Source organism: Pseudorca crassidens, chromosome 7 (genome assembly GCF_039906515.1).
Source record: "Pseudorca crassidens isolate mPseCra1 chromosome 7, mPseCra1.hap1, whole genome shotgun sequence".
Taxonomy (NCBI): Eukaryota; Metazoa; Chordata; class Mammalia; order Artiodactyla; family Delphinidae; genus Pseudorca; species Pseudorca crassidens.
This window is the reverse complement of record NC_090302.1, coordinates 28069405-28095627: the sequence shown is the minus strand read 5'-3', so window position 1 is coordinate 28095627 and position 26223 is coordinate 28069405. Positions and strand designations below refer to the sequence as shown.

General features: G+C 39.2%; 1 protein-coding gene across 2 annotated transcripts in view; it reads right to left on the bottom strand.

Annotated features, from left to right (window-relative positions):
- Positions 1 to 26001, bottom strand: part of ABCA1 (ATP binding cassette subfamily A member 1) — a 181719-nt gene extending 155718 nt beyond the window's left edge. The window contains exons 1-2 of one of the 2 annotated variants that reach the window (XM_067743775.1): positions 25947 to 26001; positions 19681 to 19742 (exon numbers count right to left, since the gene is read on the bottom strand). The gene's annotated coding sequence lies outside the window, so the exon portion shown is untranslated. Of the gene's footprint in view, positions 1 to 19680; positions 19743 to 25669; positions 25807 to 25946 lie in introns of those variants that run through there. The other variant, XM_067743772.1, reaches the window with a different exon arrangement.
- Between the last annotated feature and the right edge of the window lie 222 nt (positions 26002 to 26223).

Sequence of the window (26223 nt, the reverse complement as noted above, 5' to 3'; positions counted from 1 at the left end):
TTTTCAAGGGGCTTTATTGGCTCCATAAAGTCAACCTTAGTTCCTTAAAGCTGTGTGGTCATATCTGAGTCTATGAATGCTCTCTCAAATATGATATTCCAGTCAAAGCCCTGGTAATATAACCAATGTTTCCAACTGTGTCCTGTTTCAAGAAGAACAGATTCTTACTGAACTTATGCAAGTAACTACATTGCCATGAAAATAAGAATACTCGTGGAGAATTTCTGAATTCTGGAGGAATCAGGTAGGGAGAAAAAGATAAATGTCTCAATTCTACTTATAAAGATATAATTTACCAAACTGATCTAAGTCATAGTTAGCTTAAGAGGGAAGGCTTCCTTGTATCTGGAAAACAAAATATTTTTAAAAATCCGCAATATTTCAAACAAAAAGAAATCACAAAAAAAAAATTATAATCATCCTCATCAGTTCCTTCAGTCCCATGTAATTAATTCTTGTTGATCTTGATCTTTTGTTAGCAGTTTTATGAAGCTGTCAGTTTCTCCATTAGGGTTCTGTAAATTCTTACCCAGTTCAGTGATACAATCTGAAAGTTCATCAGAAATTTGTATTCTGGAATATGTGTTAAGAGTCCCTTCCATGAATCTCTTTGAAGATGAAACATATTTGAATCTCTTTGAAGATGAAACATATTTGCAAGACAGAGTAAAATAATAACTGCCTATAAATAATAAAAGACTTAAAATGCCTATTGTTAGAGTTCATTTGATAAGGAAGTGTCATTATTTTTGTGATGTACAACATTATAAGATACCTGAAATTATGATGACAACATTATACCAGGACATATCAGATTTTTAGGAATTTCACATAATTTCTGGAACACATAACGTATACTCATAGAGACAAAACATACAGAAGGCTTAGTATTGCTTCTTATTTGACAATGGTTTAACATACCAAATAAGACTAATTAGTTTAACATGTCCCTTTTTATAAGGAGAGAGAACACATCTTTTGAAATATTCCAGGGACCCTCTGGAAAATTTCAAAGCTAGTTTGAGGTCAAAAAGACTTCATTTAGAATTTGGTTTTGGAAAGTTTGTCAAGAATACCAAAGGTTTTAAAACAGTTGTTCAAATAGGATCACAGATCACTGTGAAAAATGTTAGTTATCCACTTAACCATAGTGACAAAGATTTTATAGGCAAATATAGAAAGTTACATAGTTCTGAGCAAAATTTAACTCTTTTAATATTAGGAAGGTTTGGTTTACTTAAGTAATCAAAGACCTGATGAAGACAAAAAACACAGGATATTATTTTGACAAAACATAGAATCCTTGTTTTCTAGGCAGGTTATTTTAAAAAATAAAGAATTTTACAATTTCTTATCAAGAGTAGACCAATAGTCCGATAAAACTTTGTTCTTTTAACAGAGAAAACCAAATTCTAATTTTGTAACAGATTACTTTTGATATTAAATCTCATTTACTTCAGTAAATTCATTCCAATCTTAGCCAGACCTGATCACACATACAATTTCTTTCCAGATATTCCTTTTTCCACAAACCTCTACAACTTTCTATATGGCCATTTTAGTTTGTCCCTTGTTTTCTTTCCAATTTGGACATAATCAGTTTTAGGACAAAATCGCTTGCATTTCCCTCAACAAAGAAAGTATCTCCATACCTCACACCTTTTCTTACCCCAAAATATATTCTACTTTCCTTGCATGCAAAATTGTTTCCCTTATTATTTCTAGTAGCTTTAATCATGTATATTAATTAGAATACTTAACCCTTAGAAACCTTAGTTTCTAGTGAAAACTAAGAAGTAAGCAACTGTGAACTGTTATACCAGCATTCTTTTGATTGACAAATGTATGAATACATTTAATAATTTCTAGAAACATATGTTTCCTTATAACACAATTGTTTCAATTTGGCACAAAACAGGTTTACAAACATCTTTAGTTCCTCTTTAATAAGAGGTCAAAAGTAGGTAAATTTAGACTTGTTTAGCAATTAATGTTTCATTATTTTATCTTATTTGGAAGTGATTTAGATATTCAAGGAATTTAACTTAACTCATCATTTAACTCAACTTAGCAGAACACTAAGGTTTCTAGTAACCAAAAAGATTTTGGAAGCTGTTTTTTTTTTTTTTTTTTTTTGCGGTACGTGGGCCTCTCACTGTTGTGGCCTCTCCCATCGTGGAGCACAGGCTCCAGACGCGCAGGCTCAGCAGCCATGGCTCACGGGCCTAGCCGCTCCGCAGCATGAGGGATCTTCCCGGACCGGGGCACGAACCCATGTCCCCTGCATCGGCAGGCGGACTCTCAACCACTGCACCACGAGGGAAGCCCCTGGAAGTTGTTTTTAAGTATATATACCATAACAAATGATTATTGTTTAAAATTTACCTAAAAACATTGATCCTACTTACATCTATTTAATTTTATTTATTCTAAACAATTATGTTTAGATTACCTATGGAAAAAAAAAACTTCATGAGACATTAAACAAAGTCAACTGTCAACTCAAGCATCTTTTTTTTTTTTTCCTGGCTGACAAATTTTGTGATAGAGATAACATAGCTTATTTGCCTTTTAGAAAAACTAGGTAGAATAAAAATAACATACTTAATGCTGATAATGCTAAAGACATGCTTGTTTTAATGAAACCAATAAATTTAAACTTACTTTTATCTTCTAAAGATTAATCCTAGATCACATGAACTTGAAAAACATTTGGGTTAGTTTTCATTACATTTTTCAGAATTTTTTATGAGCACTTGTTTGTTTAAACCAATTAAAAGAGCTCTTTTACAAATTAATTTTAGTAATAGCATCCAGAGTTAGAAAACTATCACACCTCTAAAACATACATATATAGACACATACATAAACATATAGATAGACACAAACATAGATCTTATAGCTTTTGTTTAAAAAGAATTTTAATCATGAGACAGGCACAACAGTACAAAACTTACTGGTTTACAAAAGAACAGTTGGATGCAAATTTTTTTGGCAACTGGAAAAAGCTAAGTTTATCTGCTCAGATGGCTAAAACTATTTACTACTAATATTGGTGAAGAAGACATATGAATTTTCATTCATTTAATTTTTCAAATGACAATTTCCCCCCTTTCGTTTTTCTTCTCATAAGAATTACCTCCCTGAAGTTTGTAGAATGTTTACATCTCAGAGGCACAGGGAAGGAATGCAAGTTCCTCCAAGAAAGAATTTGGTTTCCTAAAACCGGGATACTTAAAAGTCTTTTGAGACAAATCTGTGAGGTGAGTTGCTTATCAAAGGACTAACATAACTATCCACTTATGTTGGAATATTCTTCTTTCTCTCTGGGTGCATTTAACTCAGGGGATGAGGCCTAAATTTTTTTTATTAGCTCTGAATATCAGCTATGGTCATGAGTTCAGTCAGACCAGTGGACTGCTAGCTTATTTTCTGCCTGTTATAAGAAATCTTTCAACAAAGCAATTTTGGAATTTAGAAGCTTTTTGAAGTTTCCTGCATACCAATTAAAATATGTATCCCATTCTCTTTGTCTGATTTGGGAGCCCTTGCTTTTAAGTGAACCCTTTAAATGATCTTATCTAATTGGAATGTTCCTCATAATGGCCATTATAATTCTAGGTTGTAATTTCCTTGAGGGCTGGCTGCAGTTTGGTAGGACCTTAGTTACAACTGGGGTTTAACCCACATTTTCTCTTCATCTATATCTAGCTGCAAATGGGGTGGGACACACATTTTTGTCTGGTCATCTTTTTTTTTTTTTTCTTTTGGCAGATATTTATAGCTTCTAAAACCATAGTTCTTAGACGTTTAAAATTATTTTTATTTGCCCAAATTTCCAAATAGTTCCTCTTGTTCTTTTTTCTCCTTTTTCTTAAGTACAGGACAATTATAATTCCAATGTTCTGATTTTTCACAGTATCTGCAAATATCTGAAGGCAAATCTGAAGGGGTCTAAGTAAACTTTTATTTTTGTTCTAATTTCTGTCCTTCTACCTTATTAAGGATGTCCCTAAGGCTAGCTGTTATATCAATAAGAAAATTGTTTAGGATGGGAGGTCTCTAAAACATTATTTTCTTCTTTAAAATATAGCCAGTTCAAAGGATCCATTATCTGGCCATTGATGAGTAGGATCTCATATTAATCTGAAATAGCGACTCAAACCAATAAACCTTTTTATGGTTTAACTGAAGATGCAAGAGGCATCCCACAAGAGAGTGCAAAAGATGCAGCCCTTATAAGATCTAGGAAGTTTACTCCCAGAATTAGTCTAAGAAAGCAAAGACCTTGTTGTCACATGAGCTAAGAACGGTGCAGTGCAAATGGTATCTTTGGTTTCCCACAAGAATATGAGTCATAGACCCACTAATCTGTGACAGCAGGCAGGCACTATTGGAATAAGACTTTTCCAGCATTAACAAGACAACAAAGGTTGAGAAGACAGGTCCCCTTTTGGACTTATGACAAATTCCCCCTGAGAGCTAGCACTGTCGAACAAAAGAGACACCAGTTGCAAGCCCAGGTTGCTACCTGTTCTGACAAACTGGCTACAGCTGTTTGGAATCCCAGTCTACTAGACTGACCACCAAACACATGCTGGTACCTGCGCCTTCCAGCTGGTAGAGATCAGAGAGAGTTCTCACTGATCATAAAGCTAAGATCTCAATATATAGAACAAGACAAACAACACAACAGACAGAGACAAAGAAAATCAGTGACCATCTTTGGGAGGAAAAGGATCAATAAAAATCAAGAGTAGCCATTAGCCAAACTTTTACCAGAGTCACTGTGACCTAAGGAACTAGTTCAACAAGTATTTTCTCCTGCTAATCTAAACTTAGAAAAAGGAAATAAAGCACTCTTACCATTCTGGCTTCCAACAGATCCTGTAGGCAGAGATTTGGGAGACTGACATGGTAAAAACTCTTACATTCTGCTGGCTGGATCTTTTAGCAGTAGTAGCCTCAGAGCAAGTAGTGTCAGCCAGTGAAGTTAATCCTGCCAGCTATGCCAACTCTTGTGGGGGAAAATTTTTCCTCTACCCTTCTAGGTCCTTCTGGCTGGTCTAATAACTAAATTGACACAGACAGATTACAGGAGAAAAAACAAATTTATGTACAAATGGGAACTCCATGAGAATACGAGGCCCAAGAACAAGTTAGGCAATTGGATTTACATGCCATCTGAGAGAAGGAGAAGGGGGTAGGATGTTGGGACCTCTAAAGAGATAAAAACAATTTTAAAGGAAGATGGGAAAAACAAATGTTTGGTAAATATATGCTTGTTATGCCTCACAGAAACAATGGGACATGGAGAGGACTTTGGTCCCCAAGCTCTGCCATATTTAGCCCATATTCTTTGTAAATATCTCTGGTGCTAGTGCTCTTCCTGGACCAGGCCCTTTATCTAAATTCTTTTAGTCAGTTAAGGGGGAGGTAAACCAAACAACAACAACAATAAAAATTTCCTGAGTCTTCTGTTTCTTAAAACAACCAGGCTACAGTAATCAAGACAGTATGGTACTGGCACAAAAACAGAAATATAGATCAATGGAACAGGTTAGAAAGCCCAGATATAAACTCACGCACATATGGTCACCTTATCTTTGATAAAGGAGACAAGAATATACAATGGAGAAAAGACAGTCTCTTCAACAAGTGATGCTGGGAAAACTGGACAGCTACATGTAAAAGAATGAAATTAGAACACTTCCTAACACCACACACAAAAATAAACTGAAAAGAGATTAAAGACCTAAATGTGAGGCCAGACTCTATATAACCCTTAGAGGAAAACACAGGAAGAACACTCTATGACATAAATCACAGCAAGATCCTTTTTGACCCACCTCCTAGAGAAATGGAAATAAAAACAAAAATAAACAAATGGGACCTAATGAAACTTAAAAGCTTTTGCACAGCAAAGGAAACCATAAACAAGATGAAAATACGACCCTCAGAATGGGAGAAAATATTTGCAAATTAAGCAACTGACAAAGGATTAATCTCCAAAATATACAGCACCTTATGCAACTCAATATCAAAAAAACAAACAACCCAATCCAAAAATGGGCAGAAGACCTAAATAGACATTTCTCCAAAGAAGATATATGGATTGCCAACAAACACATGAAAGGATGCTCAACATCACTAATCATTAGAGAAATGCAAATCAAAACCACAATGAGGTATCACCTCACACCAGTCAGAATGGCCATCATCAAAAAATCTACAAACAATAAATGCTGGAGAGGGCGTGGAGAAAAGGCAACCCTCTTGCACTGTTGGTGGGAATGTAAATTGATATAGCTATGGAGAACAGTATGGAGGTTCCTTAACAAACTAAAAGTAGAACTACCATAAGACCCAACAATCCCACTACTGGCATATACCCTGAGAAAACCATAATTCAGTCACATACCACAATGTTCATTGCAGCACTATTTACAATAGCCAGGACATGGAAGCAACCTAAGTGTCCATTGACAGATGAATGGATAAAGAAGATGTGGCACATATATACAATGGAATATTACTCAGCCATAAAAAGAAACGAAATTGAGTTATTTGTAGTGAGGTGGACGGACCTAGAGTCTGTTATACAAAATGGAGTAAGTCAGGAGGAGAAAAACAAATACCATAACACATATATATGGAATCTAAAAAAAAAAAAAAATGGTTCTGATGAACCTGGGGGCAGGACAGGAATAAAGATGCAGACATAGAGAATGGACTTGAGGACACAGGGAGGGGGAAGGGTAAGCTGGGACGAAGTGAGAGAGTAGCATTGACATATATACGCTACCAAATGTAAAATAGATAGCTAGTGGGAAGCATGTGCATAGCACAGGGAGATCAGCTCTGTGACTACCTAGAGAGGTGAGATAGGGAGGGTGGGAGGGAGATGCAAGAAAGAGGGGATATGGGGTTATATGTATACATATAGCTGATTCACTTTGCTATACAGCAGAAACTAACACAATATTGTAAAGCAATTATACTTCAATAAAGATGTTAAAAAAAAAACAATAGCCTAAAATAATCCTCATGCCGAGGAGACACATTTTGGAGTGGCAAATTTTGCTCCCCTACACCCAAGGTCAGCCAACTTCAAGTCATGCAAAAGCAGAGTCAGCCCTGCCCAGAATCAGTCCACTGGTGGAGGGAAAGGCTGGAGAGTATATCCACTGACTTCCATCTCCCATTGGTTGAGAACTGCCCTCTGCCCCAGGGGTGCTGATGCCCCTGCACTTCTGGTCTGAGCCAGTTTGAGGCTCTGCAAGCTCTCCATGGTGCCAAGAAAGCCCCTATGCAGAGAAAAGGGAAGCAGGTGCTCGGAGTGGGAATCTGTCTATGCTCTGGAAACTCTCTACAGCAGGTGCCAGTGAGCATAGGTAGACAGAGGGGTTAGAAGCATGGCATCAACTGCATCTGCAACATGCCTTACAAGTACCAGCAGTTTCTTGAATACACATCAAAACTATGAAGCTCATGTGCAGACCCCAATATTGCTAAATATTTGGGCCTCCTATAACTCAGACAATCTCTCAAACCCAAAGCAGGTTGAAGGCAAAAAAAATTCTGCACTTAGAGGTATAGGACTTAAATGCTAAATCTAACATTTCAAATATATGAACTTTAGAAAATTAATACAATTTGCAGCATCACTTGGGTCTTAATAGTTTCCTTGGAAGAAAGAGGACTTTTTTTTTTTTTTTTTTTTTGGTACACGGGCCTCTCACTGCTGTGGCCTCTCCCATTGCGGAGCACAGGCTCCGGACGCGCAGGCTCAGCAGCCATGGCTCACGGGCCCAGCCGCTCCGCGGCATGTGGGATCTTCCTGGACCGGGGCACGAACCTGTGTCCCCTGAAACGGCAGGCGGACTCTCAACCAACCACTGCGCCACCAGGGAAGCCCCATTTTTTTTTTTAACATCTTTATTGGAGTATAATCGCTTTACAATAGTGTGTTAGTTTCTGCTTTATAACAAAGTGAATCAGTTATACATATACATATGTTCCCATATCTCTTCCCTCTTGCATCTCCCCAAAGAGGCCATTTTTAAAGTCCTACTCTCCAGGACTTTGGCACATGCAATGGGTCCCATATGCATCTCAAATGATATGTATGCATATACCTATCTCATACAAAATTCAAAGTGGGAGAAATTCCTTTATCTACATTCTTTCTGTTCCTCTTTCAAATCAGACCTTGACCTCAGGGAAAGGAAGGCTTAACAAAAATACAAAGAGAAAGAAAAAAAAAATCGTTCATGCCTATTTTTCCCTGTATTTTCTCTTCAAATTCAGCTATACTACAGTGGGCACTCAGTAAGTGAGTGAGTTAATAAATTAACTAAGGAAATTATTAGACCAGGTCATTATAATAGTGGATTGACAGTAAGAAGGGATTTAGACATTAATAAAAGAATTGTGTAAGGATTAGGGTCTCAAATTTGCAATGCTGGAACTGGACACAGGAGAGTCTAAACGGATGGTGTGAGTTGATTGGAGGCCCCTAAATAGAAAGACTCACATCTCTCCTGTATTGAGTCACTCCACTTAGCTCTTTCTTGGTTTACTCTCTTTTTGGTGGAGTATATCCTTCAGTAGCTTCTTGAGAAAGGTTGCTTTGGAAGTAAATTTTTAAAGATCTTGTATATCTTTATTCCAGCCTCATATTTTATTGGTAGTTTGATTGACTATAGCATATAAGGTTGGAAAACATTTTTCCTAAGAATGTTGAAAACATTGCTGCATGTTTTTCTAAAGTCTAGGGCTGCTGCTGAGATGTTAGTTGGCATTCTGGTTCCTAATGCTTTGTATGTGATCAGTTTCTTATTCTTTCTCCTCTCCCTCTCTCACTGGAAGATTTTAGGAGCTTCTCTTTGAGCCAATGTTCTGAAATTTCACCAAAATGTGCCTTGGTATAGGTCTTTTTTCATTCATTATGTTGGACATTCAGTGGGCCCTTTTATCCTGGAGACATAGACTTCAATTCTGGGATATTTTCTTCTATTTGATAATGCCCTTCTTCTCCTCCTCCTCCTTCTTTTTGGTTCTTTTTCTGGAAGTTGCTTTTACTCAAATTTTGACTGTCTGGATTGATCTTCCCTTTTTTTTTTTTTTTTTTTGCTTATTTTTTCCTCCTATTTTTATCTCACTGACTTTTTATTTTACTTTAATAAATATTTCCACAATTTTATTCATCAAACAGTCCACTTAATTTTTTATTTCTGCCTTCATATTTTTAATTTCCAAAATATTTTTATTTTCTGACTCCCTTTTTTAAAGAATTTTATTTTTGTTTCATGGTTACAAAATTACTCTTATTTCTCTGAAGGTAGTAACTAAAAGGTTTATACGTAAATGTTTCTCCTGCCGCTGTGTTGTTTCTCTTTTCCTTTGAGTTGCTTTTATCTTTTTCTGTTTGTTTGTCTATGCCTTTTGGAGATTCAGCATATAGAATGGTGGATTTTGCTATATGATGATTGTACCTGGCCACAGGGATTGTGTTTGGGGGACTCCAAAAGACAGTATCACTAGTTATTTTCTTTGGGGTAGACCAGTGTCTCCAGAGAAGAATTCTTGAATCTCCTATCTGGGAGATATAACCCTGGCTATCAACATTCAGAGAGTCTTTCTTAAGGAGAGAGCTGCTAGTTGCTAGGGATTGGGGGAGTTCTCACCAGCTTGTAGATCTGCAATTAATCACCCTTCCACTGTGTCTGGTATTCCCAAGATTGGCATCTCCAGTCTCCTTACAGGGGTAATAAGAGAGGTAGTTCACTTGGATTCTTGTCATGAAAGAAGGAATCTGGTGATCTATTCCTCTTCATGAAGACTTTTCAGCCAATTTCTTCATATTTTCAGCCTCACCCCAGTGCTTTCTGCCTCTAATCCTTGAGCCTTTGGAAGACTCTGCAACTCAAGTCAGCTTCCTTCTTGTTGGCTAGCCCCTCTGTTGGCACCTAGGTTTCATCTTTCTCCTCTGTAAGTCTGTAAGTTACCTTTCATCTACCAACTTTCTTTCAGAATTTTGTTGACATTTCTCTCCTACTGTCACCTTATCTCTTTTTCCTTGTGAATTTCTGCCTTTTTAATTTTACAGTCGTGTTGGTTTGGGTCCTTTGAGGAGTAGATGTCAAGATTGGATTATATATACAAGAAATTTATTTGGGGGAAAGGGGAGCAGCCGAGGCTTCCAACTGCCATGTCGTTTGGATGCCTGCAAGGGGAATGAGGGAAGGAATTGAGGATTGAGTAGGAAGAGTCCAGAACTACATTGTGGTTCCAAGAAAGATTTGATCAGGCCAGGGAGAGCCTTCAAGCCCATGTCTGCTAGTGGAGGAGTCTCATGGTAATGAGCTTGCATTAGTATCCCTACCATGTACCATCAGGAACAGCACACAGGAAGTGTGGCCTTGGCATCAAGGCAGTGGTGGATCTAGAGGGGTAGCAGCTAAGGCCACTGGTGAGTTATGCTCCTAAGAGCAGGGAATCTGAAGAGTACATTTTCATGGAAGCCACAGCTGTCATTTTAGTGATGTTTGAAAAGGGAATGGAGTTAAATGTATATGGTTAGTCTAACATGTTTAACAAGAAGTCTAACTTATTTTTAATATCTGTAATGTGCCCTCCATCCCACTACACTAAAATTGTTCTTGGCCTAATTTGTTTTGTAACTCCAGGTTGCTAAATATAACCATTATACTTTAAAAATTGTTTATTACTAATGGCCCTACAAAACAAAGTGCAAAGGGGAGAGTGGACAAGATAAGAAAAGATATAAAATATTGGAGGATGGTGGTACTGAAGAAACTGGAGAGGTTTGTGCATAGAGAAGAGAGAAGAGGTAAAGGAAGAGAAATTTTGGAGAAAGAACAGAGCTGGATAAAGAAGATTTTCATCAAGTTTTGCTAGGTAGTATGTAACTACACCTCCGCCTCCCCACAAAATCTTCAGTTAAATTCCATATTACTTATTGATGATATTGGAGTTGATTTTGACAGTTATGGGATACCCCATTGCCCTGAGATTAACCTCATAAAATGTGTAGGAGAAAACAGAGAACGTCAGGGGCCAGTTGTCTTAGTTACCCAGGAGCTGTTTCAATTCTCAAGTTATTTGACTTCTCTATAGCCTCTATTACTGAAACAATCTTCCCATGGCTTCCATGATGCCCCACTTCCTGGCTATCTGGCTACTTTCTTGACTTATTTTACCATCCATTTTGTGGGGCTCTCTTCCTCTTCCCCATTCTTTAAATATTGGTGAACCTCAAGGTTTCTTCTTTTCTTTCTTTTTATTCTGTTCATCCAAGTCTGAAATTGCCATTTATAAATTCTATATGCTGATGACTCTCAAATCTTTTTTTCAAAGCCCAGTCTTCCTATATAAGTTATATTCACATATCCAACAGCCTATTGAATAGTTCCACTTGAATGTCCTACAATCACTCCAAATTCAAAATAGCATCCCATAATTCCAAATACATGAGTATCCCATAATCCCAAATTCATGAGCATCCCATGTTCCCATCCCCCCAAAACTGTTCCTCTTTTTGTGTCCCATATAAGAATGAATGATATCACCTGCTTACTCAAGGCAAAAATCTTGTTCTTACCCTTGACTCCTTTCTCTCTCTCCCAACAACCAACCATTAATCACCAAGTCCCATCAGTTCTAACTCTTCAGATCTCCGGACTTTGTCACTTTTTTTCCACCCCCATCAAGATGACCTTAACCCACTCCATCATCATCTCTTATTTGGATACTCCAACAGCCTTTGAATTGGTTGTCTACTGCCAGTCTTACCCCCATCCCTCCTCTATGATAAGTTTTCTACACTACGGCTGAGGTTTTTTTTATAAAATACAAATCTGATCATGTTATTTCTGCTTGAAAAACTTCAATGACTCCTCCATGGCCTGCAGGATAAAGTCCAGACCCATAAAATGATTTACAAGGCCTTTCATAGCCACCTCTCCAGCTTCATACCTTGTCACTCTTTCTCAAACTTTACATCTGGCTCTCTAAAATTACTTGTAATTATGTAAACTTGCTCAGTTTTTCATTACTCTTCTCTACATGTACCACTCTTCCCACCATGCTACCCCATTCTCCTGACTAATCTCAACTGACTTCTCAGGAATTAGATTAAATATAATTTATTTTAGGAAGTCCTTCCTGCCCCCCACCATTGAATTAGGTGTTAATTCTAGGTTCTGCCCAAGCCCAGTGCTTACTCTTTCCACTTTTCCATCTCATGGTAATTGTCTATTTTCTTGTGGCAGTTTCAAAACATGTCTATATATTGACACTTGTCCAATGAAGAGGTGGAGTCTAATTCCCCTCCCCCTTGAACATGAGTGAGCTTTTGTCACTGCCTGGAGGAACAGAATGCATGCTGTTGTGATGCTGTATGACTTCTGAAGCAAGGTCAGAAAAGGCCATGCAATTTCTGCTGGGCTCATTCTTGGAGCCTGATCACCAGGCAGTGAAGAAGTGGAAGGACTATACAGATGGGCCATATTGTGGTGCTATAGCTACTGCCCCAGCTAGGATGTCAGCATACAGCCAGCATCAACCTCCATACAGGTTAATGAAGAAGTCTTCAGGTGATTCCAGGCCCTGGCCTTTGAACTTCCCCAGAAGATGTGGAACAGAGATGAGCTCCTGCTCTGATCCTTGCCAAAATTAGAGATTTGTGAGCAAAATAAATTACTGGTTTTGTTTTCAGCATTAATTTTGTGTGGCTTCTTAGGCAGCAATACATACTAGAAACACTTGTTCATTTTCCCAGTACCCTCTTGAAGATAAGGACAGTGGTCAGTTAACTAATATATCTGCAGAACCTGGCATATGATAGCTGCTCCGTATGTAATGAATGTGGTTGAAAGAATAAAATATGGTTACAGCTTCTGAAAAGCAGTTTCAGAGGATGAACTTCACTGAAGAGATGGAGGCTATCTCTGAGACTTGGGATTTATTTTGAAGAAAATAAGTACCATTGACATGTCTCATGGCAAAAAGTGGGTTTCTGCTTCCAGCACCATTTCACATTCATGGGAGAAGAAGCAATATGCCCAAGCTACACTTGACTAAAGGTTTGTCTCAGTGTCTTTAGCTATAGAACTCAGTTGCCCAGAATGAGGAAAGTTACATTCTCCTATAAAGTCATGGTCTCAGAATGTATGAATGTGAGTCTGAGGAACAATTTGTAAAATAATCCATTTACTCTAGATAAGAGGGGCAGCCTTAAAAGACTGCATAAAATTTAGGAGTTATGAACTGCTAAGCAAAAGCAGGGCCTTTAATAGCTCCCATAGCTTTGGGGGCCTTTCGTTGCTTTCTCGGGATAACTCATAGCTACTGCTTGTCAACTTCCTTCCAAGAACATCACCCCTCCCCTTCTTGGTCTATAAAATCTTGGCTTCTGTTCTTTACTAAAGATTCTTTTCATGAATATGTCAGTGGTTGTGTGTGTGTGTGTGTGCATATGCATGCAAGCACTGGTCGCAGCTTTACAGGTTACCACTTTTGGTAAAACTAGGAAAAGCACCCTCTCCATGCACTATCTAGTCATGCTGTCTTTACGGCACACCCAACAGGCACCTCCTCGGAGGAGAACCGCAATGTCAAGGCTTCAGTCTGGCCAAGCCCAAGCCAGACCTTCATGGATCAGTTGGTTACTGAGTGCCTCTGGGCATGTCTGAATGCCTCTGGCCTACACTTAGAAATGGCTAAAGGAATCCTGAAGATTTTATATTTGCCAAAAAGTCTGACCAGAAAGAACAAAAGCTGTTGCTAATTGGAATTCACAAGGGTAGCTGTTTAGTGAGTCAGTGCATCACAGGAAAGGAAGTTACATATCCCTCCTGTGAGAAGTATCCTTGGCAGAATTCTATTATTATTTATGACTTAGATTCCAGGATTCACTAAGAAGGGACGGGAGACTGGGTACACACAGATGAAAGAAACGACACTGCTTCAGAGCCAAATGTTCGGTCGTCCCAACACCAATCAATATGTAGTTTGATTGCTATAGTTACTGCTAATGCAGTGTAATGTATCTATATATATTTTTTCAGCTTATTAGGTTCATGAAAATTGAATCAAGTTTTCAGAATTTTATTTTATTTTTCCATAATCAGTTAGAAGATCTGTTCTGGGTCCAATTAATACATTATTTTAATTCCTTCCTCATATATTCAGCAAACATTTGGAATGCCCAAATGTATCAGGCCCAGTGTTATCCATCTGAGAAACAAAAATGAGTAGGGCAAAATTCTTGCCCTTAGGGAGTGTGGCATTTTATGAAAAAGCTAAACTTCTGAGGAAAAATCTTAGGATAATTTTAGAAGCACACAGGATCTTGGCTTATTAGGTATTTCAATAAACCACTGAATGAATAGTATTTATAAGCACATAGTAGGTATACAACAAAAACATTTCTGTAATCACATCAAGCAAATCACAATCTCTTTTGGCCTCTGGTCACTCTCCTCCTGTGTGGCCTTAGGGTGTGGTTCAATTCTTAGCAGTAGCAGTACCCTTTCTGCAAGTTAGTTCATCTATGGATAATGAACAAATAAAACAGAAGTAGAGCTTCTCCACTTGAAGTGTGAGTAAGGGAGGACGCCAGACATCTTCCGATTCGATCTCCCTCTCACACACAGCAACCCCCAAGAAAGCTTTGCAAAAGGCCAAGGATTCCACCAGGCAGTGTCTGAAAACCATGCACTCAGCAAGTGTCCAAAATCCTCTCCAGCTCTGAACGTCTGTGCAGATGACTCTTAGTCACTGCCCTGAGGACTGAGTGACCCTAGACTCCTAACTTGGCTTCTCAGCTCAGTGTGCTAACTTGCAGGCACCACGCCCATTTGCCCCTCCAGACTGTGAGCTCATTTTATGTAGAAAATTGATTTATTCAACCTTGTATCTCCAATTCCTACCATGAGGCTTGGCACTAAATTAGTGACAAGAGTGAACACTGAATGATGAGGACAACTTGGAGTGTCCTGAGGGAAGCCATTATTGGAGCAGGGGACGAGGAGCACATGCTGCTATGGACTGGATGTCTGTGTCCAACCCCACCCTAATTCACAGGTTGAAATCCCAAGCCTCAAGGTCATGGTATTAGGAGGTGGGGCCTCTGGGAGGTAATTAGGTCATGAGGGTGGAGTTCTCCTGAATGGGAATACTGTCCTTATACAAAGGACCCCAGAGAGCTCTGTCACCCTCTTTCTGCCATGGGAGGGTACACCAAAAGGACAGCAGTCTGCAACCTGGCAGAGGCCCTCACCAAAACTTAATCATGCTGGCACCCGGACTGCAAACTTCTAGCCTCCAAAACTGTGAGAAATACATTTCTGTTGTTTATAAGCCACCCAGTCTGTGTTATTTTGTTACAGCAGCACAAATTGCCTAAGACATACACTCTCATCACCACCTAGCTACCCACTTATCTGCACACACACACACACACACACGTGTGCACACACATGAGCGCACACACACACACTCCTCACCCTTATTCAGGGCAAGAGAGGAGCAGAATGTCCTTCTTGACTCTTTCCCTGTCCTAGATAACTTGTGTTCTGGAGCCACTTCCTACACAGTTACTTATTATTATGTTTAAACCCGTAGGAAGCTCACCTATTCTTATTCCATCCTCCTTTTGACCTCCAGCCTTTTTGCCTTCTCTCTTATGCTCTAAGTAGACATTCAGTACATGTTGCTTCTTTCCCCCTATTTGTCCCATGATGGGATCTTCAGACTCAAATCAGCACAGTCAGATCCTCAGAATCTGCTCCAGTGTGTTAATGTCTTTCCTGAAATCAGACACATGGTTCTAGAAACAATTCTACTGATGAGTGTGACTATGAGAAAGTACAGCGGGAGACTTCCCTGGTGGCACAGTGGTTAAGAATCCACCTGCCAATGCAGGAGACATGGGTTTGAACCCTAGTCCGGGAAGATCCCACATGCTGTGGAGCAATCAAGCCCTTGCGCCACAACTACTGAGCCCACGCTCTAGAGCTCACGAGCCACAACTACTGAGCCCATGTGCCACAACTACTGAAGCAGGCGCACCTAGAGTCCATGCTTTGCAACAAGAGAAGCCACCACAATGAGAAGCCTGTGCGCTGCAACGAAGAGTAGCCCCTGCTCGCTGCAACTAGACAAAACCCGTGCGCAGCAAGGAAGACCCAATGCAGCCAAAAATAAACAAATAAATTAATTAATAAAAAAAACTAATCCTTTTTTAAAAAAAAAGAAAGTACAGCAGGATGGCCATTTCCATCTGATACCAATACTATTCTATTATTCAGCAACCATTTTATACAGTTGACTCACATTACTTTTGAAACTGACTTAAATATCCATGTTTTCTTTTCATGAACTAACAAGAAGTAAATTACCCCCATTCTATACTTGTGCATTTTTTAAAGCACAGGTTTAGGACTTTACATTTGTCTTTATTAAAAATCTTTTATTAGTTTGGGGAGATGTTCCAGTCTGCTTTTTTCTTCTTAAAAAACCTTGATTTTGATATTCATTGTACTCAATATCTCTGAAAACATTGAGTAAAGGTATGTACAGATTTCATTCAAGTTATTGATAAAATCAGGGAACAATTAGAGTCCTATGACATACCACTATATACCTCCCTCGAGGGTGCCCTAGTTCATTAACCACTTGTTTAACCAGCAACAGCTCTACTGCATTACCATCTAGGTGACTTTTCTCCATCTTGTCCTCAAGGAAACATTTTAACCTTACTGAAATCAAGATACACTGATTTTAAGGAATTTCTTCTTTCTATCAGTGTCAACCCTATCATAATCAGAAACAAGGTTGGTTTAGCATGGCTTGCTCTTAGTAAACCCATGCTGTTTTCTTTGCTATGTGCTTACAAACCATCTGTTTCACCACCCGATGCCAGAGATTGTATATCAAACCCATCGTTTTCATGAATTTACTTTTTTCTATATTAAAAGTTAGATTTATTGCATGCAGAACTGAATTTTATTTTACTTTTATTAATAAATCATAAGATATTTGAGTAAGACTTTGTATATAATACATTCACAAATAAAAATATATATTAATGTCTTGTCGGGACCTTGATTTTGTCACAAATAGAGAGTTGAGAAAATACAGGGATCTTATGCATATGTTGTCCCCATGGGTCACCAGGCCACTATCTCCATCACTGTGTTTATATAGTGTTTCCCTTGGTGCCCTTCACTGCTCCTCTGTCTGATACTGGTGATAAGCACAATGGCGGAGCCCCAGTCAGCAGGCATACATAGCGGTTTGATGCAAATGATTTAACAATAGGCTGGGAAAGCAAGGTGACATAATGGAAAGAAGTTAACTATACTAAGACAGCACCAGCCAAACAGCAACTATCCTAGTCCAGAGAGGATGCACAATAAATACTACCAGTGAAGATGGAGGAGACAGGAAGCAGCCTATGTTTCACTCCATCCTTATCCCCAGTAGGTAGTGTTATTATTTCCATACTTCATGGAATGGAACAAAACAAATCCATATCCCTGAACCCATTTTTAATAAATAATAATAATATTTATTATTACCAGTAATAGCCAATAATAGCCAAAGGAAATTTAAGGTAAAATCCAGCTCTCGTACCATTTGTTTTTATAGTTAATGTGTTCTGGATCATGAAGAACCAGAGTAGAGAGGGTGATAGAGAGTTAGGCGATGAACTCATGCTGTGCCTAGAGCTGGCCTGTCTGCCTCATGGCGTTTGTGTGCACCCCAACAAACCCATAGGTGTTGGCTTTCCTTTCCATGCCTCACAGTTTTATGTTTCAGGAATTTTATGTACCTTTATGTATGAAGTTGGCCTTCATAAAAGAGGACCCTTAGAGTTTTAATAATTTTTACGTGCTTCGCTGTGCTTCCCACACCCTTCTTGTCTGCGCTCTTTCAAGAAAATCCTAATGCAACTCCATGAAATGAGCTCTCTTCTTTAGTTCAGACTTAATTTATAACATTTCTAGAAAAACCCAACACTGCCTCTTTTCCAGACAGAATATTGCAAAGCCGGTCTCCTCTGTAGAGTCAAACACACAATTATCGCCACACAGGAAACAACTGCAAAGCTGCCCCCAAATTCTTAAGCAAACTGAGGGTTGGGACCGGGAGAAAGAGAAACAAAAGTTGCTTCAATCAGGAAAAATATTTTGAGAAGCATTAGGAAGATGTGAGGAGTCTGGCACAGTAAATTTTGCTTGACTAGAATATTCAGGGAATAGGCTCTGGCTTTGTTCTTGTTGGCTCGCTTTGTTTTAAATCCCCTAATTAAAAAGCTGCTATGCTACTATATAATTCCACTTGCATGTCATTCTGGAAAAGACTAAAGAGCAGAGACGAGAGCACTGGTTTCCAGGGTTAAAGGTGGGAGGAGGGGTTGACTACAGAGGGGCAGCACAGGGTACTCTGGGGGGTGATGGATCGGTTCTGCATCGTAATTTTGGTGATGGTTGCATGACTCTGTGTGTTTTTCAGAATCTATAGAACTGAACACTAAAAAGAGTGAATTCTGAGGTATATAAAAATAAATGAAGCAAGAGTTTAAGTTGCTGTGTGAGGTAGAAGGAAGACTGCTGGATTGGGATTCCGGTGATTTACCTTCCACTTCGGCTAGCTGCATTCCCCTCTCTTGTTATTTTTAATTTCACTCTCATTACTAGAAATTGTTCTGAAATTACTAGATGTGCCTGCCCTAGGAAGTAGAACACGCAGGGGGAGAATTTCAGCCTTCCTTGGCCAGTGTAAATATCTGTGCCACATCCCAGGACATGGAGGGTAAGAACCAGTGTGGTACCACAGCCCTTCCCAGCTGAATACTCTCCCTTCCCTGTCCTCCTCTGGTGCTTTGCACCTCCACCAGCCATCATACTTTAATAGATTTTACTAGAGTATTAATGCATTTATTTATTCATGCATTTCATTATAAGCAAAATTAGCAGTTATGTTCTTAGATGCACTGAATGAGTTCAATAATCAGGCTCTTGAGAGAGCAACCCATGGTTGTTTGTGATTAGATTCAGCCACATAGAGATGTCTGTACTGAGCTGTCTTCCTGTGCATATTCTCTGCAGCTCTGAGCTCTGTCTGTGTCTCCTGTAAAAGCACTTATGATAGAGTAGGTGCCTCAAACAGATGGTCCAGAGAAATCCTCGTACTGTGACAATCTTTAGTGTACACTTTTAACCCCTGCATTGAGGTGCTCTTTGTAATAACAAATATTTATTGCAATGCTTTTCCAGGTTTGCTAATGATTTGCTCTCAGCATTTCTATATGATTGGTCTCAGGGCATTTTTATGTGTCTCATTTCCAATACCTTCTCTCTTTCATCAATGTTCTCTGTCTTTAGAGTTGGTCTCCTGGACTATCTGATTGTTCTGTGTTTTGCTAGTTTTTCTTATATGATTTTGGGGGTTCAAAAATTTAGCTAAAATTTATACTTTTCAGCCATTTAAGCTTCTTATAGCTTTTAATTATGTAAACTGATACACAATCATTGTGTGGTAGCATACTGGTTGACTATAAATATCAAGTGAAACTTTGCCCAGCAGAACCTTGGGGCGGCATGTCTATGCATTATAAACTACATGTAGAAAGATTGCACTACTTACCACATTTTGTTTGTTTCAGGTGGTACCCAAGTTCCAGAGTTACTGGCAGAGACTGTAGAACTCTGCAAAATGGGGGGAGAAGGCTTCCAGTCAGAAGTTATCTTTGACTCCATCACCACCCTTCACCTACTACTGGGTGTCATGTCTTGTCAGCTCCCTCATTTCTCTGCCATACCCTCTATCCCCACTGCTCCTGCCCTTGAATAGGCCTCCACCCTCTCTATTCCTGGACCATAACTACTGGTCTAAGGAGCTTGGTGCATAGAAAGTACTCAGTCAATATTGGGTGGACGGTTGGGTGGATGGATGGATGATTAGGTGAATGTGAAGGAAGCGGGGGAGAGAAGTAGGGGAGAGAAAAAATGGGAAGAAGAAAAGAAAGAAGGAAATTGTTCTTTTTTATATCACACGAATAGGGTGTTTGCAAATCAGAAGTGACCATGCTGTGAAGCCCATTTAATTTCCTAGCTCTCTAAATGGGAGAATGAAACCAAAGACATAAATTCTCCCCTCCCCCATTCACCATGGAGTCCACTATGCATGTGGAGAGTTGGCATCTGATGACTAATAATACTTTACATTCCACCAGCAAAAAATAGAGAAATAAAACCGAATTCTCACAACTTCCTGGGAAGATGACGAGGCATCCAGTGCCTTTTGCTGACAGGCCCCCTCTAACCCCACACACGGCTGCACACGTCACCATGACCATCAGTAACAGTTGCCTGACTGCCTGTTCTTTCAAACTAGAAAGGCCCACCACATCAACTCCTCGAGAGAGCTAAGTCCTTCTCCTCACTTGCCTGGGAGTCTGAAACCATGGAAGTCAGGCTCACCAAGAGAGAGGCAGCCTGGGCTATACATTGATTAACTAAAGTAACAAGCTGGAAGATAGAAACCCACTCTTAAGACCATCGCTCTCCTTTTTTGGTGGAAATCGAATCCTCATATTAAACTGTGTTTATCATATCTCTGTTAACCAAAAACTTTTTTTCTCTAAACTGCTGGTATTTATTTCAGTTGTATGATACTAGAGCGTAATCATGTTTACACAGGTGAATGCTTTGTGGTTTTATTACTTACAGGAAAAAGCCCCATAAAATGAATTCAAGTGTGTATGTGGTGGTGGGGGGGGGGGGTTATTAGCTCCGGGTCCTGCCTTTGTGACTTTTGCTTGGTGGAGCTCTATACTGTGGTCCAAAATGGACTACTTCCCCTTCCCTGGGTGCAACTCTATGGAAACAAGCTATAACTGGCTTTTTGCCCATAGAAAACCATGTGATTAAAACCAGCTGAGAAGGTGGGGGGGTGTTGAGCAAACTAAGTGAAGGGGATTAGGAGGTACAAACTTCCAGCTATGAAATAAATAAATCATGGGGATGTAATGCACAGCATAGGGCATGTAGTCAATAATATTGTACTAACTTTGTATGATGACAGATGGCTACTAGACTTTTGGTGATCTATGTATTGTTGTATGTATGTATGTATGTATACATACAACAATGTATGTATTGTTAAATCACTACGTTGTACACCTGAAACTAATATATTGTCTGTCACCTATACTTTAAAAATGAAAAGGAAAAAAGTAAAAAAAATTAAAAAGAAAAACAAACAAAAAAACAGCTGAGATGGTAAAAAGCCAATCGTCCATGGCAAAGGCTTAGTAGACTCTTCCTAAAGACAGAGAAGCTCTTTCCTACCACCTTCAGCCAAAGTATGTAGTGAATGCCTGCTTCATGGCTCAGGGAGGTGGTGGAGACCCTACAGTCCTGGGCTCAAACATCTCCAGCGATCTGGAGGTTAGGAAGGGGGGAGCAGTGACAGTGTGGTCAAAGATGAAGAGCCAACAGCCTGTACAACTGGCACTACTTAATGCTGTACATTGCATCCCCAGGACTTATTTATTTTATAACTGGAAGTTTGTACCTTTTGACCACCTTCACCCATTTTGCCTACCCCCAAAAGCACCTTTGCTAAAACTGAAAACCAATTAAAGAAGGGGGAAGAGACCTTCATTCAAGAGTTTGGCTCAGCTGCCATCCCACTAGCATCTGGGATTCAATAGATTAATTTGCCCATTTTGACTGGAAGATGCCTACAGAGAGATGAGGTGTTTAAGTGCTTAAAACGGCAGCTTTTATCGGCATCCACCAGAGATCAGCGGTAGAGAGCCATGCTCTCAGGCTGCACCCATCCTGCTCCTAGAATAAGGATTCTCAGCCAGATTTAAACTCCTCAATGCCAGCTAAGCATGTTATCTCCACTAGTCCCACTGCATTGTAGAAATGTGGAGATAGAAAGCTGGGCAGATGGCTGTCAGCAAGACCCCACCATGCCTTAGCCCTCTATGCCAAGGGATCCTACAGAGAGAGAGTGATGGTTCATTGGATTGAATTATAAAGGAAACTCAGAAAGTTATTTGAAAATGTAAGTGTAACTTCAGTTCACCAGACAGGTCAGTCCATCTTTTTCTTTCCTTTTCTTAATGGACAATTTCAAGAAATAAGGGAATTATACGTTATAGACACATTTGAAGCTCCTTCCAATTTTACTTCCTTCCCCTTGCATTTGGTGTTTATTAATCTTATGTATTTTTTAATACTTTCTCTACATATGAAAGTGTCCACAATCAATAACTAGTATTGTTTCATATGTTCCAAACTTTTTGTAAATGGTAACATGCTGACATTGTATACATCATTCTATAATTTGTTCTTGCACAAATTATGTTTTCTGAGATTTATACATGTTGATAATGCGGTTCTAATTCATTCACTTTCACTGCTTTATAGTATTCCATTGAATGACTTGGCTTACTCATCCATTCTTCTCTTGAGGGACACTTTGATTGTTTTCTATTTTGGATTATCATCATTGCTGTTGCTATGAATATTTTCCAACGTATCATTTTATGTATACATACAAGAGTTTCTCTAGCACGTATGTCCAAAGTGGAATTGCTTTGTAATCTTGACTTTTCATGATACTGTCAAACTCAACCAATTTACACTAACATCAGCAGTAAATGAGAGTTCCTGTTGCTTGACATTTTTGACAACATTGGATATTATTGGTCTTACTAATTTTTCCAATCAGATAAATGTGAAACGATGTCTTCTTGTTGTTTTAGTTAGTATTTCCCTGATTACCAGGGAGGTTGAACATCTTCTCACTATCTATCAGCCATTCAGTTTTCCTCTGCTGGGAATTGCCAAGTCATATCTTAGTTCACTATTATATTGTATCATTACACTGTAACATTTGTCTTTGTTTTAAGTGATTTTTAGTAGTTAAATGTTCTGAATACTAATCTTTTGTCTCTCTTTGAGTTGTAAATGTCTTCCCAGTGTGTGCCTTGCCATTTTACTTGTGTTTTCTAATGTACAAAAGTTTTGTTTGCTTACTTGCTTTTATTTTTTATTTTATTTTTTTTGGCCACACTGTGTGACTTGTGGGATCTTAGTTCCCCGACCAGGGATCAAAACCAGGTCCACAGCAGTGAATGCCCAAGTCTTAACCACTGCACCACCAGGGAATTCCCACTTACTTGTTTTTAATATACTCAGATTTACCTATCTTTTCCTTCATGGTTTAAACTTTATGTAGCTTGTTTAAGAAATCCCTTCTTAGACCAAGTTCATAAAGATATATAGCAGAACATCTAAAATTTTTAAAGTTTTGCTTTTCAAATTTGTCTCTAATCCATCAGAATGTATTTATTTGTTTATTTAGTTAGTATGTTGAGAGAGTTTTTCTTTTTTCATGTGGTTAACTTAACTAAATGTTCTAAGCACCATTTACTGAAGAGTCCATCTTCCCCCAGTGACATATCACATAAGTCCTCCTATATGCACAGCCCCTGACCTGTTCTCTATTTGCCTATTCCAGCAACAATACCACATTGTCTTATTACTACAGTTTTATAAGGAGTCTTGATATGTAGTAGGGTCCCCACCTTATTCTTTAAAAATTTGTTATTCATGAACCATTGATCTTCCAAATAAATTTTAGAATAAGCTTGTCAAGTCACACACAGAATTCTCAATACACTAAATATTTACTTAGTGTATGTAAACATACATACACTAAAAATGCAATAAGAATTTGATTTGGGTTACATTAAATGTATAGATTTGTGGAGAATTGACAACTTTAAGAATATAGAGTCCTTTCATCCATGAACACAATGTATCCATCCATTTATAAATGTTTTCTTAATGTTTTTCAACAAAGTATTATACTTCCCTCCATTAAAATCCTGCACATCTTTTTTTTTAGATTTATTCTAGGTTCCTAATGTTTTTGTTGCTACTGTAAGTGGCATCTTTTGTCAAATTGATGTTTGTCCTTTGTTGGTGGCAATGGGAATAAATTTGATTACTATATATTGCCCTTATTTCCAGCTGCCTTCTCTTAGAAGTGTTAATACTCTGTATGTTCTCTTGAAATTTTCTTGTACACAATAACATTGTCTTATATCTTATGCTTTCTTTTCTTACTCTGCTGGCTAAGCCTTGATAAACTGAATGTTTAATAGAAGAGCTGATAGCCAGAAAACATGTTCTGTTCGTGACTATAAAGAGAACATTTGAGATCTGGGGAAATTTTAAATATTACCAAATATCACGAGTATTGCTTTCTCCCCTATTTAATGTTTCAGAATGTATGGAGGGTTTGTTTAGAGCACAATAGCTACACTCTAGTCTTCTCAAAAATCGCTATACACCAACTATTATCACCAGTTTTCAGTATGCCTATTGCTGAGCTCCCCCCACACAAAGAACAAATAAAAATTACACAGATTGTTAATTTTTGGCGAAGTTGGCCAATTTCATATTATCCTCAAATGCCACACTACACAGACTGAAAGGATACATAATCGTAAATCTCAGCAGGCTGAAGTTGAGACATGCCCCTACCCCCTAGAAACTCTAAAACTATTCTGCATTCAAGTTCTGAATTGATTCCCTCTGAGGCCTTTAAAATGTATTTGTTTGCAAAAAACAGAAGTTCATTGTTGGCATTTGGAGGTGGCTTATTAGTGGCTGTGAGAAATCAGGGTTAGAACTTGAGGTAGGAAGAGAAAAGGAAAGTTCTTAAATTTTAGTGCCTTAACCCAGTAAAACTGTCAGTTCTTAATACAAGAAACTACTTTGTTCAAGAAACCCAGTATAGTCATGAGGACCTAGGACCCCAATAGCACTATTCTGGTAGCTATTCCTCATGCTAAGGGTCATCACTTTTCTCTTCCCTACAGCAAGAAGCAAAGAGTAGCAGTTTTAAACCTCACCCCTCTACATCCTATTCAAAGCTTAGGTTACAATTAAAAGTACATTTTAAAATCTACACCTTAAAACATAATTTCAAGTATGCTGCATTTTAAAGACCCTTCATTACAAAAGTTAAAACTTGGAAAATTAAAGTAGAACATTTATCAAATCAACAAATAAGCTTTTACTTTTTCAGGATGATTTACTGCAAGATTTAAGACTCCCCTCTTATTTATTGTCTTTACAAAAAAAAAAAGTGAGACTAAACATCAGCCACTGCCACCTGCAAACTAGAGAATAAAGTTGCTCCTACATGGTTGGGAAAATAATTCATCTTACAGAAATTTAACAAACGAGCTATTTTTTAGGTTCTCATTTGCTAAATCGGCAATTCAGAATTTGTGAAGCAGGAGCAATAAGCTGCCGAACCTGAGAGAAGCCTCTAAACGCGCTTGGCTGTAGTTTATTTGTTTTGTGGTGTTTTCTAGTTCGGGTACAAAGTGGCAAAAACGGAAAGACACCACCGCTTCCCCACTCTGCCCAGCTCAGTACAGAAAGCGCGCGCTCAGCGACCAGCAGTTTCGGCGAGGAGATCTCGCCGCTTTAAGCCGCGGGGGACCCTCGGGCCCGCCCACAAGAAGGCGTGGCCGACCCGGTGTCTGCTGGGAGTTGTAGTTCCAGGCCCAAGCGTTTCTGGACTCTTTTCTTCTTACCTCCACCGCGTCCCGCCGCCTACGGACTTCTGAAGCTGCTGTGGATTTAGCCCGAGGCCCAACAGGAGATAAAAGCAGAAGCGATGGGCTCTGTTCAGTGTTTGGCCGCAGCGGCGCGCATGCGCAAGCCGTCCTGCTCCACCCGCACTTCTCCGGGCGCGTTGGGGGGCGACGGACAGAGGTAGGGCCCTAGGCCAGTTTGAGGTGGTACGTCTTGCGGGAGCGCGGTTGTCAGCAGGGAGATAAGGGGAGGTGTCCGACTGTCTTCTCGCCCTACCTCATCCTGCCTTTCGGGACTCTCCCATCTCCTGCCCTTGTCCAATGTGCAGAATTGCAGCCACACGCACACCCGCCCTCTCCCATCTCTCCTTGGGAAGCCTTTCCCTGCTGTGTTGTGAAATCTGTTAGAGCCTCTCAGCCAAGGCCTTTTAGCCCGCCTGGAATTCAAACTGCCCCCTCCCTGCCAAATCCATGTCATGTGAGGCAGCAAAAGGCTTGCGGCCCAGGCCCCACAAAGCAATGCCCTCAGCAGGTCTCTGAAATTTACAGTCACC